Here is a 17,841-nt window from a genome sequence, read left to right on the forward strand (position 1 = left end):
GTCTCCCTCAGTGCAGATTAAGCTCATTACTTCTTGTCGTAACTTCAGTGGCTATGGAGAACAAGCTATACTGGAATAATTGTGTCCATGCTAGGAGGGTCATGTTGCTTTAACTATGCTTGTCTAATCAAGGTGGTACAATGTATGTTTGTAGACAAGGCTTTAGTTTCACTGTGCATTCCCGGTCTGTAATATGGGGCTAACCGCACTTCCTTTCCTTCACAGCACGGTTGTGAGGGAAACTACATTCGACAGGTGCTCAAGCTGCTAACGAGGGCTATACGAGTACCTAAGATTTTCAGAGCACACAAAGTCGGACAAGCTTTATCTTTTGCTAATCTGCAAACCTGATGTCTCATTTCCCATCAAGGTTCCTCATTGTAAAAGCAATGTGGCCTTAGCAAACAGGCTACAGAAAATTACCTGGGACAATAGGTGTCCAGGAGGGAGGTCAAAGTCTATTGTCTGGCATGTAACACCCAAACACAAACACAGATCATTTAGATTTGATGAATGCTATATGCCAGATCCTACAGTCCCTATGCAGGCCAGAGGCTTGGCCTGGGCTCTGGAGTTCTCCTGAGAAGACACCAGGTTGCTGGTGGCCTTTATGATTGTGTATCTGCTGACAGCTGGATGGAGGGGGGTTTGTTGGGGCAAAGAGGGGAAATTACATGGAAAGAAATATTTAAAGACAGGCCAGAGAACTGCAAAAGAGAAGAGGACAGGTCTGGAAGTTGGAGTGGGTTGGGGAGAGACCAATGCCTTCCACAAAAGTTGGTCTCCATCCATGAGCTCAGATGAAAGGAGGAGAATGATATGCAGCCAAGGCTGACTTCATCTCAGCAGCATCCACCAAGCACTGAATGACAGAGGTGCATCTCCTTGGGAACACTAGGCCTCCCCGCACCTTTCCCCCTCCCAGTCACAGATCAGACCATTCTCCCCTCCAGGCTGGGCTGGTGCTCTGTGTGTGTAAGATGACACAATAATTCCGGTTGCCACCATCAGACCCTATCCTCTCACCCCTTCTCCCACAGGGAGCAGCAAAGACAGTAGAGAAAATTACAAATCAAGTCATCAAGTCTTTGGCTGGAAGGGGGGATTGTAGGGAAGAGGAGGAGAAGACATCAGAAATCAATTTTCTGCTACACCAGCTGTAACTTTTTCAGCTGATTGTTATGCATCATCTGTTGTTCCATGCAGCAGCGTACTGCCTGAACACAGCTGGGAATTTTATTGCTCCGCCCACACACTGATACCTGCAGGACAGCGACACTGAATAGAAGACATGGTCCAAATCAAAATGAAATTCAGATGGTTTAAGTACATTAGGACAGAAGTTATTTACCATATGTTCTTATCTGTATCATAGACTTATTACAAGACTAGAACTGGATCACCTGTTCTACTGAAGCTGGCTACAAACCACTTTTTCAGCCCTTATGTAATTTACAGCAGCATAAAGGCTGCTCTATGTTACACCTGCTTGACAAATCCACCAGCTAGGGATCTATCAGCATGAGGTGCTCTAACCATGCCCACTCCTTCCTCTCGTTCATCATGACACTCTCCTCTCATAAGGGCCACTTGGGGGAATCGCCTACATCCTGGGAATTTCCAACTTCCCTGTACCCTTCTGCTGCCTGAATGACACAAAGCATTCAGAGGAGCAGGAGCAGGCCTGAAGACTCGTCTATTTAGTCAGTTACGCCTCTGCCATTGATTTAAATGGAGCCAAAGCTCCCTCAACTTCAATGGAGCCAGGATTTCTAGTCAGTTTCACTTTGTTGCAATGCAGGAGAAATCCAAAGCAAGTGTGTTTGCAACATCCAAGGGAATGCTGAAGATAAATAAACTGATTTATATGAATTTCATCACAATAAATCTGTCTTATCTAAGGCATTCATCTACCCTATTCACAGTGTGAAACAGTGTTTATAAGCATTTATCACTGGGATATCCAAACACCATTAGTTTTGGTTTGTTTAAGTCTGATCGATTTAAGACCAAAAAGCAACAGATAGCACTTCAAGTAGCTGCCAGAGGCCCCTTTACCCTGCCACTGTGCTGGTTGTGGGAAAAAAAGGCAATTTAATATTTTCAAAATAAAGCAGATAGAAGACCTCATGAATTTTCTAAAGCAAGAGTGTGGGGTTCTGGAAAGTGTTTGTCTTCTCTCCACCCTATAAAATATGAGGCCAGAGACACATTTATTTTTTTCCAATTTATGAAGAGTGGCTTTTTTTGTTGGTGTGTGTATATATATGAGAGAGAGAGAGAGAGAGAAACTATTTTTCAAATAAAATTTCTTCTTTGAAACTTTTGACCAGCTCTGAATGACAGCAGCTGTTCCTCGCCTCAAGAGGTTCTGAAAAGGCTAGAGGACTAAGATGACACAGTAATTGCTAGCAACAGATCAACACTCGCCAACAGATTTCCCCCAAGAATTTCCTAATCTAAGCAGGGGGGAAAAAAATCTGCTGTTCTGTACCACAGTTCTTGGCAAGGGCTGACTTTTTAAAATGGTGCCCTTCTCCTTGATCCTGGAGACACCCTCCCTGATCCCTCTGCGATGCAGACCACGTTCCTTCTCACTCCCCCTAAGTAACCCAAGATAGTTCTTCACCCTCCACTCCATTACTGAACCCAGGGTGGTTGGCTTATTTGGGGGAAATCTGCCAGCTACTTCCTTCAAGCCTCCCATTCAGTCTCAACCCCCTGACACTGCAAAAAGGTTGCACTCTGGCTTTGTAGGTTGGCTCATCTAGTTTAAACGGACAGAAGAACCACCCCAAAAAACCCAAGAAGCTCTGGATTCTTACAAGACTCTAAACACCACTATGTTCTCCCCTTCTTAGAAGACAGTATTTTGTGTTATTGTGAACTCTCATTAAAGAGAAGGATTTGAGGCTAGTGGTATTTTAAGTTTCTAGAGAGATTAAGTTTAGGAAAGGCATGGCAGAAGAGAAGCAAGAAGTTGAGGAATTTTAGGTAATCCTTATCGTTTGTATCTCTAAAGAAACAAAACAGGAGATTTTCTCCAAGGTTACACAATGAGTTAATGTCACATTAAGAAATAGAAGCCAGGAGTCCTGCAGGGTATTTTCTTCTTTAACTACTAGAAACCACTCCCTTCCCAGAGCCAGAAATAGAACCCAGGTTGTTTCAACTCCTAGTCCCCTCCTTTAACCACCAGATAAGGTTAAGTGGCCCCGAGGGCAGTTTGTTTGGTCTGAGCGGAGGAAGCTGGTTCTTCATGATGCATTCTTTACTCCCCTGAATCAGTAACTTTGGTGGGCTAATTCTGTGAAAATATGGAGAACTACTCTCCCCAATACAGAATATCTACACTACATACGACACTTTCCTGCAGTCTTTGCTTCATAGTTTGCACAGTACCCAGCTCCAAGATTGTACATTAGAGGGGTGCACAAGATATTCTGCAGTGTGTGGTAATTGGAGTGTTACACCGTGGACTCTTCAGGATGCAGTTACTACGAGCTCATAACCGGAAGGTAAAATGGGATGATGGATTTCCTTACCCCCATTCAGATAACTGCACCTGTGACCCTGCCTGGTCCAAGTACAGCCTGCTCCCCTTGCCCTTTCAGGTTGGGGGCCTCTAGCCATCTGCTTGTCTTGGGGTGGAATCACATGAGCTTCCCACTTTCAGAGCAGGCCCGTTGTGATTGACCTCATCAGGTCTGCATTTACATTCAGGCCCTGCACTTTGGTTACCCCTGTAATTGCCCTAGAGGAAGTTAGGGACTAGCCTCCTCACACAGGCTTTTGTTATAAATAAAACTCATTTCAGAACAAATGTGCTTGCCAGCGAGCCAGCCTGTATGTATATCTAGTGGCTGTCACCCATGGTTTACCATTGTCCAGCTCTGGGCAGGCCTAACGCAGCAGAGCCTGTGTCTGCCTGTCCCCCCTCCTCAGAAGGGCTCTAAATCTTGCTAACAGCGGGAGCCTGGAGATCAAACACTAAAGTGCTATTCTGCCACTTGTTAGAGTGCAGACAGAGGATCCTTGATGCTTACGCCATTGTCTTTTGAGTACATGCTTGTGTGTTCTTATTTGGCAAGCCACTGTGTCACTTACCTACACAGCCCCTGTTGAAGTCATGTGTTATAAGCATTTAGATATTCCAGTATCCAATCCTCACACCTTCTTGTCAACTGTTGGAGGCTAGGCTACATCCCCTGTCTGAATGGGCCTCGTTAGCACTGACCCCCCCCCCCCCCACTTGGTAAGGTAACTCCCATCTTTTCATGGGCTGTAATATACACACATACCTACTGTAGTTTTCACTCCATGCATCTGATGAAGTGGGCTGTAGCTCACAAAAGCTTATGCCCAAATAAATTGGGTAGTCTTTAAGGTGCCACAAGGATTCCAGTAATTTCTGTTCCCTGACCAGGCCATGTATAGTGCTCATGAAGTTCTTACATAGCAGTATTCACCACTGTCTGCATCAGCTCCAGGTCTGTCACAATTAGAACCAAAGTATGTTAAACAGTGTATTAACATACACTGAAGTGAGCTGTAGCTCACGAAAGCTCATGCTCAAATAAATTGGTTAGTCTCTAAGGTGCCACAAGTACTCCTTTTCTTTTTGGGAATACAGACTAACACGGCTGTTACTCTGAAACCTGATTTCTCCCCACTCACCCTTTATAAATTCACTAGAAGTTCCTTAGAGAGCAAATGAATAATAATAAAAAAGATTTCAAACCTATAGCTTTGCTTTTACCATGATCCAAGTGATTTTGTAGCTGGATAGAACAAGTTTCATGAAGGACAGGTACATAATAATGGGTAAGAAAGAAAAACCTTCACTGAAAGGCAAATCCCCTCTTGAGGCTTTGCTTTTACCCAGAGAGGATGGTGCCCTAAAACCTCTGTTTGGCAGATAATGCCACAATCTGCCTCAGTGAAGAATTAGGAAAGAAAAGAGAAGGGACGTTTAAAAAATAAAATAAAAAAAACAAACCTCTCATTCTGAGCCTGCCCTGACAATGAAGAGATTCCAAAAGTGGTGATGCATTCTGTACTGGAAAGAGATTTAATATCTACACTAAAGCTTAAAAAAAAAAAAAAAAAAACAAACCAAACCACATGGAGCTTTCAGAGAAGACGATCAGGAGTACAATTCTATAAGGTGATGAGTGCCCTGACCCTAATCCAGCACAGGATTTAAAGCACAAGCAAAAAAAAAAAAAAAACCCACAAAAAACTCCAAAACAAAAACAAACCCAACTTTGTTGAGCTATCTCAGTGCAGTCAGGTCAGTGGGACTCCTTGGTGTGTAATGTGCTCTTGTAAGCTGGTGTCCATGATGCCTACAGCTGCAAAATGGGGAAAGGGTATTTGAGATTGTGTGAACAAGAACTGGTAGAATACAAATTTTAAAGTTGGAATCCCCCCAAATGAGAAAGTGAAAATTCTCATGGGACAAATCAAAACTTTTCCCAGAAGTGTCTATACAGCACCTCCCTTCTAAATCAGAGTCAACGTCATTTTGTCGTCTTTGGTTATCAAAATGTAGGTAATCAGAGTAACAGTTTGGTTTTGGCTTAAAACAAATTGTTGTTGGTTCTGGTCTAAACTGAAACATTGTAAGTTGAAAAAAAAAAGACAGGTTCATTTTGAAGCATTGATTTGAAATATTTTAATAATTTTCAAAACAAAAAAACATTTTGAACAGATTTTTTTTGAGGGGGGGGGAGGGAAGAGCACAGAAGGGGAAAAAAGGATGAGGGATGTTTGATTTCCAACCAGTTCTAACCAGGCTACTCTGGAGACAGGGTGGGGCAATTCACTACTATATTAGTCAAGTTATAGGTAATTACATCTCCACTGAAACCAAATCCGGAGCATCAGACCCTTAACACTTTCTGCAGCCCCATAGGGAACCAGGGCCACAGCATTCATTCCTTCTCTTCCAGTCCCATCTGCTTTTTTGGTACCCAGAGTTTAAAAGAAACGGCTTTCTCTCAGGTCTTCCCTCTACAGGTATGATGATCAGACTCACAAGGATCCTCATTCATTTGTACCTTGCATCTCATGTTATTTGCCACTGCACAAAGGGCCATGTGAGTGAGGAGGGGTGGGGGGGGCAGTGAAAAGAGAGCAGCAAGGTTGCCTACAGACCTGTCAGAAGAAGCCAAACTGGTAGGAGCCGTGCTAAGCCATGCCTGCCTTACCTGTGCTTCCACTACACTCTGGTGGGATAGTAGCCATTGGACATGTTGCTGGGACAAATTTATCCTTTGCCCATAAGACACCTTAAAGCACCCAGAGTCCATCCAAGAATGGCTACTAGAACACAGGCAGAGGGAGCCATTGCAACTGAACTGCAGAGCATCTATTCTGAAGAAAACTCACTTTTCCAACATGCAGGTGGTGGAGGGTAGGAAAGAGGCCCTCACGTCTGCTATGTGACCTTGGACTCCTGGGGTACACTTTCCTCATGGCTGGTCCGGCCACTAATTCAGGCCTTGGAAATTTCAGGCTCCAGAGCGCTTGCAGTCCAACCTCAGACTGAGCAGAGCTAGACAGGGGAGGAGACAAGGGCACATACGTGCGCCATAAAAAACAAACATGCAAAATAGGGGTCCCTCCCCTCCCGCACAACCAGCTCTAACAACCTCAAGTTCTTGGGGGCCAGAAAACCCATTTCCTGTCCAGCCCTGCAGATCACCTTTTGAGCAAGCGGAGATGTTCTACAACCATTCAACGGTTATTCAGTGTGTGCACTGGCAACGTGCCCAGCAGCTGCCCTGTGCTATTTGTAGGTGCACATGCAGAGACTGTGATGTCTCATGCAGGGATCATTACATCACAGATTCCAAAAACGATGGTACTGTTCAGCCCTTGGTGAACAGAACTCTCCATCCCGCCTAGGGAAATAGATGCAGGAACACATTGGTTTGGGAAGGTAAAACTAGTGTGAAGATTGGCTCTGATCCAGTGTTAAAATGCCTGTCAGTTTCCAGCAATTTGTCTAACCTCCATTAGAGAATGGTTGAGAGTCTGAGTCTTTCCAATACAGGATGCGCTTAGCCCTTGTTTCTGGCTCTCAGTGGGTTCTGGAATGGTAGAAAGAAGTCACTGCTCCAAGAAGGTGCTCTTTTGAGGTTGGACTGGAGTCCATTTTTCTAGCTGCTCCCTTAGCAGTGATGTCTGCATGTGACAGTTGCAGGTCTGTGTTTTAGCCCTTTTACCACCCTGGCACATGGACAAGCATCTGAAAAGCCCCTTGCAAATCAGGAAGTGGCCAGGTTGATTTACACATCCCAGCTGACCAAGTGTCTAGAAAGAGGCTGGGGCTGATCTAGCTCCTCAAAGAGGTGTTTTCGTTTCAAGCCTGGTTTTCTGCTCAAGAACAAAATAGAAGCCAATTTCTGTTGCATTAGCACCTGTGAACCCCAGTCATGGTCCAGGGCCCCCTTGTGCTGGGCACAATACCAAGAAAGCCCTTGCCTCAAAGAGCCATGGTGCATGGCTGAACACACTGCTATGGGCCATACGGAATTTCCTTAGCCTGAAACATCTGCTCACTGCATGTTGCTGAAACAGGATTGCTGCATAACCCAGGACAAGGTCCTTATGCACACAACTCCCACCAACCTGCAACAGAAGGTATTTTAATGACAGGTCTAATGTCCAGAAGGCTTAAGACAACTGAAATGAAGCTTCTGCTATGCAAAAGCTTGAGAGTTAGGAATACAAGTGAGGAACATTTAAATGCAAGACATGATGCTGCAGTGCATTACCTTAGACTGTGTTACAAGGCTGAAAGTGGGCTGGGTTGTGTGAAGGGACACAGACCTGCCTGTGTTGACATAGGAGGTCAGAGGCAGGACAAGCACTGGAAAGGCTCCATAACCCAATATCAAACTTTGGAGCCATGCAGTCATCTGGGTTTGAAAGCCTTCATTATATTCAGCTACTACTGAACAGCCTTCCTGTAAATACCCAGCCAATTTGTTATGCTCATCCCCATGCCAATGATTACTAAATTAAGTCATAATCACTGGATACTTAAGACCAAGTGTTTGCTGATGAGGAATCCTGTTTCCTCTATTGCTCTGAAGTACATTGGAAATTGCTCTGTTTGATGGACTACAGCTCCGAGTCCTCCAGCCACTGGAAAGCTCTGCCTGCCAACCAGCTATCTGTTCAGGGCCAGAATTGACATATTGCAGCGATGAGCATTAGCAGGGGATATTGGTGGTGTTCTTGTGAGCCTTCTACAGAAGCCAGAGGAGCTTGATGAATGACGCGTCTGTTGCACCACTCAGGACGTACAGCACGAGACAGTGCAAGCAAGGCCTGGGTAATTGAAAAGCAAAATCACATTTCACGTGATTTGTTCCAGCAGCAGGTTCACCATCAGTGTTTTAAATTAACTCAGCCACAACTTCAGACTCTAGACTCAGCCAGTGCTAATAATGCCTCTTTTATATCCTTTGGTCTTCCATTTCTCATCAGTGATGAGAAAGCCAAACAAACAAACAAAAAAATCATGCTACCCCATTAGTGTTCAAACTCCTGCTACTTTTCCCTTTTGTGGAAAAATAGCCTCATCTTTGCACCACAAGCACCTCTACGGGTTACTGATCTGGGATATTGGTGGTAATTAGCCATTACAAAAATCTAGGGACCCTCACTTGGAGCCTTCACATCAAGACTGGACCTAATTAGCGATGGGCTTGATGCAGAACTTACAGGCCAGAGAACCTCACCAGGGTTATGCAGAAGGTCAGACCAGAGTACTGTAATGGTCCTCCCATCTGGCCTTTGGAGGATTCCCAGGCTTCATAGACTTTAACAGGCCACGGAGAAGGCAAAAAGAGGATTTCAGTCCAAGAACTGGAGAAGTTGCCCCTTGCTCTCTTCACAAGAGAGGAAGGCAGTGGACTGGGACCCAGCAGATCTAAGTTCTGTTTCTGGCTGTGCCACCCACTCCCTAAACCTTTGTGCTTCAGTCCCCCATATCTGTCAAGTGGGGATAACGGCACTGCCTTTGCCCATTCTTTGGGTATTTAGATGGCAAGCTCTTTGAGGCAGGGCCATTGTTTTACTCAGAATGTGTGGCACTTAACACAATGGTGTCCCAATCTGGGCTGGGGCTGGTCGGTGGTGTGATAAGAGAAATGATAGAAAGAGGCTGCCATTGAAGGAACCAGTAAGTGGAAAAAAATTCATGGGTGTGCTCCAAGGAAAGCAATCCCATTAGGTGGCTTGGGGTGGTCAAAACTTGAACCTACTGGGGTTGAGGGAGGTCTGAAAGATAGGGGAGAGTTTACCTGACAGCTCCAGGGCATGGTCAGCACCAGCAGGAACTTTTGTAGCAGATTGGGATCTTCACCTCGGGTGTCCCCCATAAATGCCCATTCCCCACCCTTTAACATCTCACATCCTGGAGATTATGGAATCAGGTGGCTCAGGCTTGAGACTTACTACTGCTATGTCCAGTGGGAAGGGGATTTAGAATCAATCCTTCAAATCCAGATTTGATGCTTTACATGAGGAAGCTGCAAGATTGGTGGATAACATTTTATTGTGTAAAGAAACGTAAGCTCTTTTTAAGGCAAATGCTTTTCCCATTGAGATCTGAGGATTGTGTATTACATTGCACTACAACTTTCAGTTCTCCCCACTTCTATGGGGTCCATCACCATGGAGTCCAGGCATTGGGGGAAGGAACTGATTTATCCCTTACTGGGGGCTGGGGAGAAAAGAAGAGAAAGAAGCTGAGAAGAGATGAAGTCATTTCATGAAGATGCAATGAGACAATTAAATCTCATTCCACATAGGAATAGTGGGAGGGTACTTAAAACCCTGTAAAGCCCAATACTCAGCTGGAGTAAGTCAGCGTACCCCCGTTGTTCCAGGGGAGTTATGCCACTTTGCACCAGCTGAACGTCCGGTGCTTGTGTTTTAAAGATGCTTTCTTAAAGGGAAAGCACACACCAACCAGTGTTCACAGAGGAACCCCAAAATATTCCATTTTCCACCCACACCTGAATTACAATGAGGGGGAACTGGTTCCTTGAGACAAATGAAACCATTCCAAGATTAAATGAGAAGTTGAGGGTAACCACATTGACTTTGTTAAAATGGGAGGGTGTGCAGGGGAAGAAGAACACAGAAATTTGAGAGTCATGTTCAGGATTAGCTAGAGCTTTATACGAGAGAAAAAAAGTCAGCTGGTATCGGAGACTGGACATGCTTATAAGAACCACGCTGCGCAAGGCCCTCAGCTGAGGTCAGTTACTGTAGTTCTGTGACTTCAGGTTACACCTGCTGTGGGCTCTGGTCTGCTACCTTTTATTTAAAGGGTCAAACCATGAAGCCCCTCAGATTTCTCTCTTCTACATACTCACCCCTGCCTCCTCAAAGGGGCAAGAAAGTCTAGCATAAAAAAACCCACCCTAATAATTGGCCACCCAACAAAATAAGTTGGTACAGCAGTTGCAGGAATCAAACCCAGGTCTCCCAAGTCCCAACATGGGGACCCAACTGCACCCATTCTTCCAGCTCAGAACCAGAACTCTGTGGGGCAAGTCACAACGCACTGCTCATTCCTCATCTCACCGCCCCCACTAGAATTAGCCACATGCAGGCAAAAAGCTCAGTAAAACATTGCCCTTAAATAAGCGATGGAGAGAAATGTATCACTGTTCAGATAGAGAGCTTGCAGAGGGCGTGAAAGGGGTTATTTCACCGCTAGATTTATGGACAAGATCCTAGGTCCACAAGGTGTATTCCGGAAGAGTGATGGTTACACACCATCTGGAGCAATCAGTGACTTGGACTCCACTCTACACTCAGCAGCTGACTCAAGAATTGGCAAGTCAATGAGAAAGGGAACAAGCTTGTCGATCGCTGACTCTGTTGTGACCTCTAGAGAGGGACACGCCCAGTAAAATGAGTCACACGACTTGGAGCCAAAGATGGGGAAAAAAATTCTCCCCAGGATCTAAAAAGTTCATCTTTTTTTAAATCCAAGTGTTCCCATGGTAACCAGACCCAAAGTGTGAAAAAAAAAAACAACAAAAAAAAAACAAAACCAAAAAACCCCCCAAACTCAGATTCTAGATCTGAGCGGGGTCATACCAAGTCACAGCAGAATGAGGCCTGCCCAACCCCTCAGCCCTGAATTTGAGCAAATCAAACTCAGCCTTGTTTGGACCAAGCAGGAAAACGCAGAATTCCAGAGTAGGGTGGAGGGAACAATTAGCATCCCAGCTACTCTCAAATGCCAGGACATGGCCAGACTGCATCCAACACAAAGGATTTGGCCTTTTCTACACAGAGCAGCTCTACTGAAATGCAGCCATCTCTGGGAGTGGAGAGCAGTCTTAAGGTGGCCAGCATGTTGTGCGGGTGGAGGGGGTGTGAATTCCCTTCCTGTTATTGTGCAAAGCCAATGACAATGCAAGCATCCAGGGACCCAGCATTTACTCTGGTCAGGTAGGAATTTGTGACCTGGCATCCAGAGGTGCTGAGCACCCACAACTCCCAGTGAGATTAGTGAGAGAGCTGCAGGTGCTCAGCACCTCTAAGAAAGCCTGGTGGTTGAGTCTCTCCCCATTTTAAAAAAAGGGGGCTCCTGCAGCAGGCTGGCTTACAATAGAATCTCACCTACCTTAGGCAGGGGCTCACCAGAAGGATGCCGAGCTGATGCTGGAATTCAAGCCTGGGCTTCCAAGCAGCCACGTTACTAGACGACTAGAATGTTAGGCGAAGACAAGATACCTTAGAGGGGCCAGGAAGTGCCACGCACCCATTCATTCAGTTAGATGAAATCAGGCCCCTTAAAAAAGTGTATCAAGTTGGGCTCCCCAAAATCACTAGCCATGAAAAAGCCCCGCAACCTAGGTCTTACTGTACAGTGCTTATCACCTTACATCTGTCCCTCCCCATAGTCTGTCCCTGTCTATTTAAGTTAGTTGGGAGAACGGAAGAAACTTGGTCATTAAAATTGAGGTCATGTCCACTGAAGGCCAGTTCTACATCAAATTCCCCATTGCTTCCTCCATGGAGCAGGTCCTGCCATATTAATCAACTTTTAGAAATTGTTGGCAAAAGCCAATGTTCAGATCCAGTGTCCCTAAGGATTTCAAATGGGAGAGAGTTAGCCTATTGATTGATGGCCTAATTGTGACCACTAATGACAGCTGTCAGCCCAGGGATGGGGTTGGAGTGAGATGGAGAGCAAAGGCCACTGCAATGAACTGTTGGGCAAGCGATATGGGCAAGCTGAGTCTTTAGATGTGTGACCCACATGGATCTCTGAATTTCTCCAGGTTGTGAACAGTCAAGCAAGAGTTAATTACACTTTAACAATGAGGTCAGAGTCATTGAACGCTTGTTGATGTCTAACCTTTTAGAGCCCAGCGACTTGCCTGCATAGTTTGCATAACTCACAGATCACCCTGCTCTGTAAATTAGTGCATTCTTTCCATTGTTAGGTTTCAGAGGAACAGCCGTGTTAATCTGTATTTGCAAAAAGAAAAGGAGTACTTGTGGCACCTTAGAGACTAACCAATTTATTTGAGCATGAGCTTTCGTGAGCTACAGCTCGAAAGCTCATGCTCAAATAAATTGGTTAGTCTCTAAGGTGCCACAAGTACTCCTTTTCTTTCCATTGTTCTTTCCCTCCCCTTCCTCCTGCATACAGGCCCTTGCAGGGCCATAAAAACCCCACCACTGTTTCAGGGAATGTCGAGTGACCTTGTGGCTCTGAGCTGAGGCCATTCTGATGCTCTGGCAGCAACTCAAGAGTCACTATGGGCTTGAGCGTGAAGCTGGCTATGCACGTGCCCCCTTTCTCCCTGCATGAGCTACCCACATTGGCAGACCCTGTGTGGTAAGGAGAGCAGTGGTCAGCAGGTGGCTACTCCCTTCTACACAGGTGGGCAGGGAGTGGGCATAGAAGGGAAAAGTGGTGGTTCTGCCAACGAGCATGGAAGCCAGTACTGCTGAGCAAGCGACCTACACCAGGAAAAGGGCTGGCCCATTTTCCTTCCTTCATGAGGAGAGGGGAAGCAAGAGGGAAGTTAGAACCAAATGTAAAGCCCGAGTCACAGTTCAGTCCCTAACCTGCTCCTTGCCTATATGTGCAGCCCCTTTCAAGGGCCAGGTTACAAGATGCAAATCCGGCTCCTAGAATTTTGTCTTAACAAGTGATGGTTCAAACCACAATCCCAATTTCACATGCCCTGAGAACTCGGCTTGAATCCAGATCAGAATTTTGCAGATGGTCCTTCACTTTAGATCTGGCCAAACTCAACCATCCCCGACTTCCAAAAATCCAGAGATTGCAGCTTGAGTTCCAGTTCTGCACAAGATCCAGAGAAGCCCTTTCAGCAGGTGCCATTAAAGTGTGCCACAAGGGTTCCACAACCAGGCCCCAACTCAGCAAAGCACATGTTTAAGTCTATGGTCTTTAGTGGGACTTTGGCCTGTGCCTACCTGTTTTAAGGAGTAAAGAGGGTGACTTTAAGCATGTGCCTTGTTTGAATTATGGCCTCAGCATTTATCAGAACCGGACCACAGTGGGTCAGACTCAACTGGTATAAACTGCCCCATCTCCATTTACATCAGTAGAGCGTTTTCATCCAGGTTTCCATACATTCACCTTCTACTGAATCCCTGGCAGACTAGCCCTGCCCCAGGCTCAAACCCCAAGGGTGAGTAGCCAGCATGCTACCTGCCTTCCCCTAGGGAAGATCCTATAGAGAGCTCCCTGACTGTGCAGGGAGATCAGTCAGATCTCCCCAAGTCACCTCATTTAGTTCTGCCCACCTTGTCCTTTCAGATGGGAGGCTGTAAGTACTTAAGGTGAACTCCTCAGCCAGTTTAAATTGGCCTAGCTCCAGGAGAGACAATGAAACTAAGGTGATTTATGGATGCTGGGATCTGGCGGTGTGCAATGCTAATAGCTACACCTTGTCACCCAAGACCTGGTCTTGAAATGCTGGCACAGCATCACATTCACCCAGCAGAGTTAAGGGAAGAAAAATGGCTACCTACCCCCACCCCCCCAACAAAAAAAACCCCTCTGCTTTAAGAATCTGGATGATGTTGTTCCAACACTTAAAGTCAGAAAAGAGATTGGCAAGAGGAAATAAAAGATGCAACAAGTTGCCTGGAAACCAGATCTTATAAGTGCCTAAAAGTAATTATAAAAGCAAGAAGTCTGTTAAGCAGGTGGCTGGGAAATTGGAAAGCCATTGGAGAGACACCTCCTCTTGCTTTTTTTAAAAAAAGCAAGAGGAGGATTCATCCTTCTTAGCAGCCTCATGCTCTTGCTCCTGACCCTGATTGGCTGTAGTTAATGGCATGGAGAACAGCAGTTATGTTCACCCAACAAACCAGGTATCTGAGATTCAGTGTAAGAACCCAACCTTGAGAGGCAGTTTCCCCACTCCACAGCCTCCAAGCAGTAGGTTGCTAGGACAACAAAGCTTCCCAGGAGACCCTCATGAGCAGTGCTACTCCTCCCCACTCTCAGGTAGGGATACTTGGAAAGCAGAAATAAGAGATTTTACTAGAAGGAGATCATTGCAAGGGGCACTTTGGCCCTCAAGACTAATTGAGAAGGGTCAGTGTTTGGTTTCCTAACTAGAGCTGTATGGAAATCCAAGCCAGGCAGAGTATCCTTGGTATGGAATAGTTATAATCCCAGCCCAGGTTTGTCAGACGTATCCTTAAAGATAATGAATCTTCCTAGTCAACCTAGACCCATCTTTGAATTATTCACTCAGATTAGCAGAGTGTGGGGGTCGGGGAGTCCTGTGTTCCTCTAATGGCTGGACCATGGAAGAGGTTTGAGCGCATTGCAGCTCCAGCTAATAGGCCTAGTTGTTTAGCTCTAAATGCTCAAGCCTCAGAGATCTGGTTTAAGTGGATCCAGGGACAATGGATAGTTCAGTTTCAAACTCTCATCCAAGCATCTTCTTTCAGTACCACCCTGCAAAGCATGTGAGTGACCCATATGGGATCTGACACCGCAGTTGTTCCACTGCTACTCATGGTTGCAGAACTGGGCCAGCAATAGTCATGTTGAAGACCAGGAAAGAGGTATTGTCCTAACTCTCTACCTCCATCACACATCCACCAAGAGCAATTAGAAGGGGAGGCAATATGAGCTAGTGGTCAGAGCAAGGCAATCATGAGATCTGGATTCTGGCACAGGCTCACTATAGGACCTTGGACAACTCACTTTTCCTCCCAGTGCTGCAGTTTACCCATCTGGAAAATGGGGATACCTACCACCTTCGTAAACCACAGAGCCTCAGGTGTAACAGGCAGAGTGCCATTAGCACCTCACTGCCTTTGCTATGCTCCAGGTCTCACATCCAGTAGGTCAGTTTTCCCTTTGCTTTCCAGGGATTGCAAAAGCTAAAGCTCACCCGCTCATTCCACTTTGCAATCCACAGTAACTCACACAGCTGCATGCTCCAGAAGTCAGCAAACTGCTAATAACCCCGCCAGATGGCTGGCATCTGCACTCCATGAGCTCCCAGCCCATCATTAGTTAAGTGGGTCTGGTTCTCACACACCAGCCTCACTGCAGTCCTTTCCTAGCCAGGAGTGCTTTTACAACTGCCCAGCAATTTGGAGCCAGCTTGCTAGACAGCCTCCCTGCCTTGCATGGCTGCCAGTTTGCTCCTGGCTGATCGAGCCAGCGAATCATGATGTAAAAGAGCAGGTCACATGACCAGGGACTATGGATCCTACACATGGATGGGGTATCCAGGTGTGAAGTCACATAGTAATATGCTAATGTCCGCCCATCAGCCCTCACAGCCTATGTGAATCGGAAGGCACATAGAAAGGGGATATATTCAGCCAGATCCTGCCCCATCTTTGGGCCTGAAACCCAGTGGATCAGGTTATGGGATGATCTCCAGGTGGCAAAGAACTGCCATCAGGGATCCTACACCAACTATGCCCTGCAGCCAGTGTAGCTGGCATACCATGGCACAAGGATGTCTAGGTAACTGTCCTCTACTCCTTGTCCATGCTAGGCTGTGGGCCTGCTACTAGCAGGTCAGGCTTCCATAACTGATTTGGCCTGGCTAGAGAGCTTCCCTTGCTGAGAGATAAGGAAGGATCTCTTGTGGAAGATCCTTCAATGCACTGCCAGGTATGACTGTTACCAGCTCAGGTCAGGTGTGTTGCTCCCCTAGGTGGAGCCACGTGGAGCACAATATAGGTTTAGCATTCCATCACACTTATCCTCAGCTGCCTTGGCAAACCCTGGGAGTCCCAGGCAGTTGGGAGAACTTTGCATTGCCCGGGTTGTCTTCCCTCCCCCCCCCCCCCCATGCCTCCCTGCCCCATGCAGCCGAGACATCAGCAAGCCCTGGCCTCAAAACATAGTGTTGCACATGCACCAGGATGCGCATGCTCCCATTGCCCTGGGCTGGATGGCAGTAGGAGAGCTGCCAGTGAAGCATAAGCATCAGGGCCTGGTGCGTGTTGGAACACAAGGCTCCAAGTACCACCCCTGCAGTCGTCAGGATGTTGTGAACGGTGGGAGCGTTGCTTAATCACTGTGGAGGCGGCCAGATTGTGTTCAGGGGGAACAGTCCTACTCCTAAATATCTCTTTGGAGGGGATGTGGGACCAGCAAAGCAAACCCCAAGATGCAGTGGAGTCTGCTTGGCTCGATGGCCCTCTCTGGCCACGTGCATTTCCCTTATTCATGTGGGCAATTCAACGAGGATCAATAGCCAGATTAAAGCACCACTAGAACCTAGAGAAACAAGCTTCCATCTCAGAGACATCAAGAAATATTTCAGTCATAAAAGCTGCCTCAAGAGGAGGGGGAGAACAGTCTGAAAGGTCTGCTCACGAACTAAGCTGCTTAAAAGGGTGTCAGTGACTGGACTGGCTGACCCAGAAGAAAGGCAGGGGTGGGGAAAGAGGCCTAAGATTTAAGACAGGCCAGGAACCTCGGAGGTTAGTGCTTCAGCCTTTCTGGGGCAAGCAGGAAGGAGAGAACACACAAGTTTGGTCCATGTCCAGCACACCTATTTAGTGTGAAATTTGGCTATGCCCAGCTGGCAGGGCTGACAGACAGCAGCTACACTGTGTGGCACAGCTGTGTTGCTAAAAACCGCAGAGCGTACCCATGGCCTTACAGAAGTTAGGCAATTGCCTGCTCGGTGCAGAGCAGCCAGCATGTCAAACCTCAAGGTTTTAAGGCATCTGGAAGCACTTTGAAGATCTTGGCCCAAGGTGGTCAGATATATTGGACCAAATCAAGTTACTCAATTTTCTCTTCAAATGCTCCTAGTCCATGTGTTCCAGCTTCAGCAGAATGGTTGATTAGCAGGGTGTGCGCAAGCGGGGGCAAGCAGGGTCACCCCCACAAAATCAGGAGGGGCACAGAACTCTGCCAGGGCTGGGACAGAGAGTGAGCTCCTCTGGCCCCGGGCAGGAAATGACAGCTCCTCCAGCCCTGGGGCTGCAGGGGAAGATCCAGCGCCTCTTGCTGCTGGGAGAGAGCGAGCTCCACAGGTGGGGAGAATGGAGAGGCAGCTCCTCTGGCTGCATAGGGGAGAGGGCACAGAAAGTGCCCCTCCAAAAGCAGCCAAATATTTATTCTTGTGCACACCCCTAGTTCCTTTCACATGAAAACATTCCAGTGAAGTTTGTAGACATAGACCCCAACCCTGCAAACAGGTAACTGCATGTTTAACTTTAGTCTATGTTGCACACATGCTTAAGTGTTTCCAGACTGGAGCCTGAGAGAGAAATACTCAGGTTAAAAACAACTTTTAAAAACCAATTTCCTCACTCTTACTA

The 17,841-nt window shown here is 46.6% G+C and overlaps 1 protein-coding gene across 5 annotated transcripts in view; it reads right to left on the minus strand.

Moving 5' to 3' along the window:
- Positions 1-17,841, minus strand: part of LOC125624689 (gap junction beta-5 protein) — a 143,489-nt gene that overhangs the window by 70,409 nt on the left and 55,239 nt on the right. Inside the window, exons 2-3 of one of the 5 annotated variants that reach the window (XR_007353372.2) lie at positions 6,394-6,559; positions 5,266-5,354 (exon numbers count right to left, since the gene is read on the minus strand). The exons of 3 other annotated variants lie outside the window; for them this stretch is intronic. The gene's annotated coding sequence lies outside the window, so the exon portion shown is untranslated. Of the gene's footprint in view, positions 1-5,265; positions 5,355-5,771; positions 6,560-17,841 lie in introns of those variants that run through there. One more of the 5 variants, XR_012665465.1, reaches the window with a different exon arrangement.

Source organism: Caretta caretta, chromosome 19 (genome assembly GCF_965140235.1).
Source record: "Caretta caretta isolate rCarCar2 chromosome 19, rCarCar1.hap1, whole genome shotgun sequence".
Lineage (NCBI taxonomy): Eukaryota > Metazoa > Chordata > Testudines > Cheloniidae > Caretta > Caretta caretta.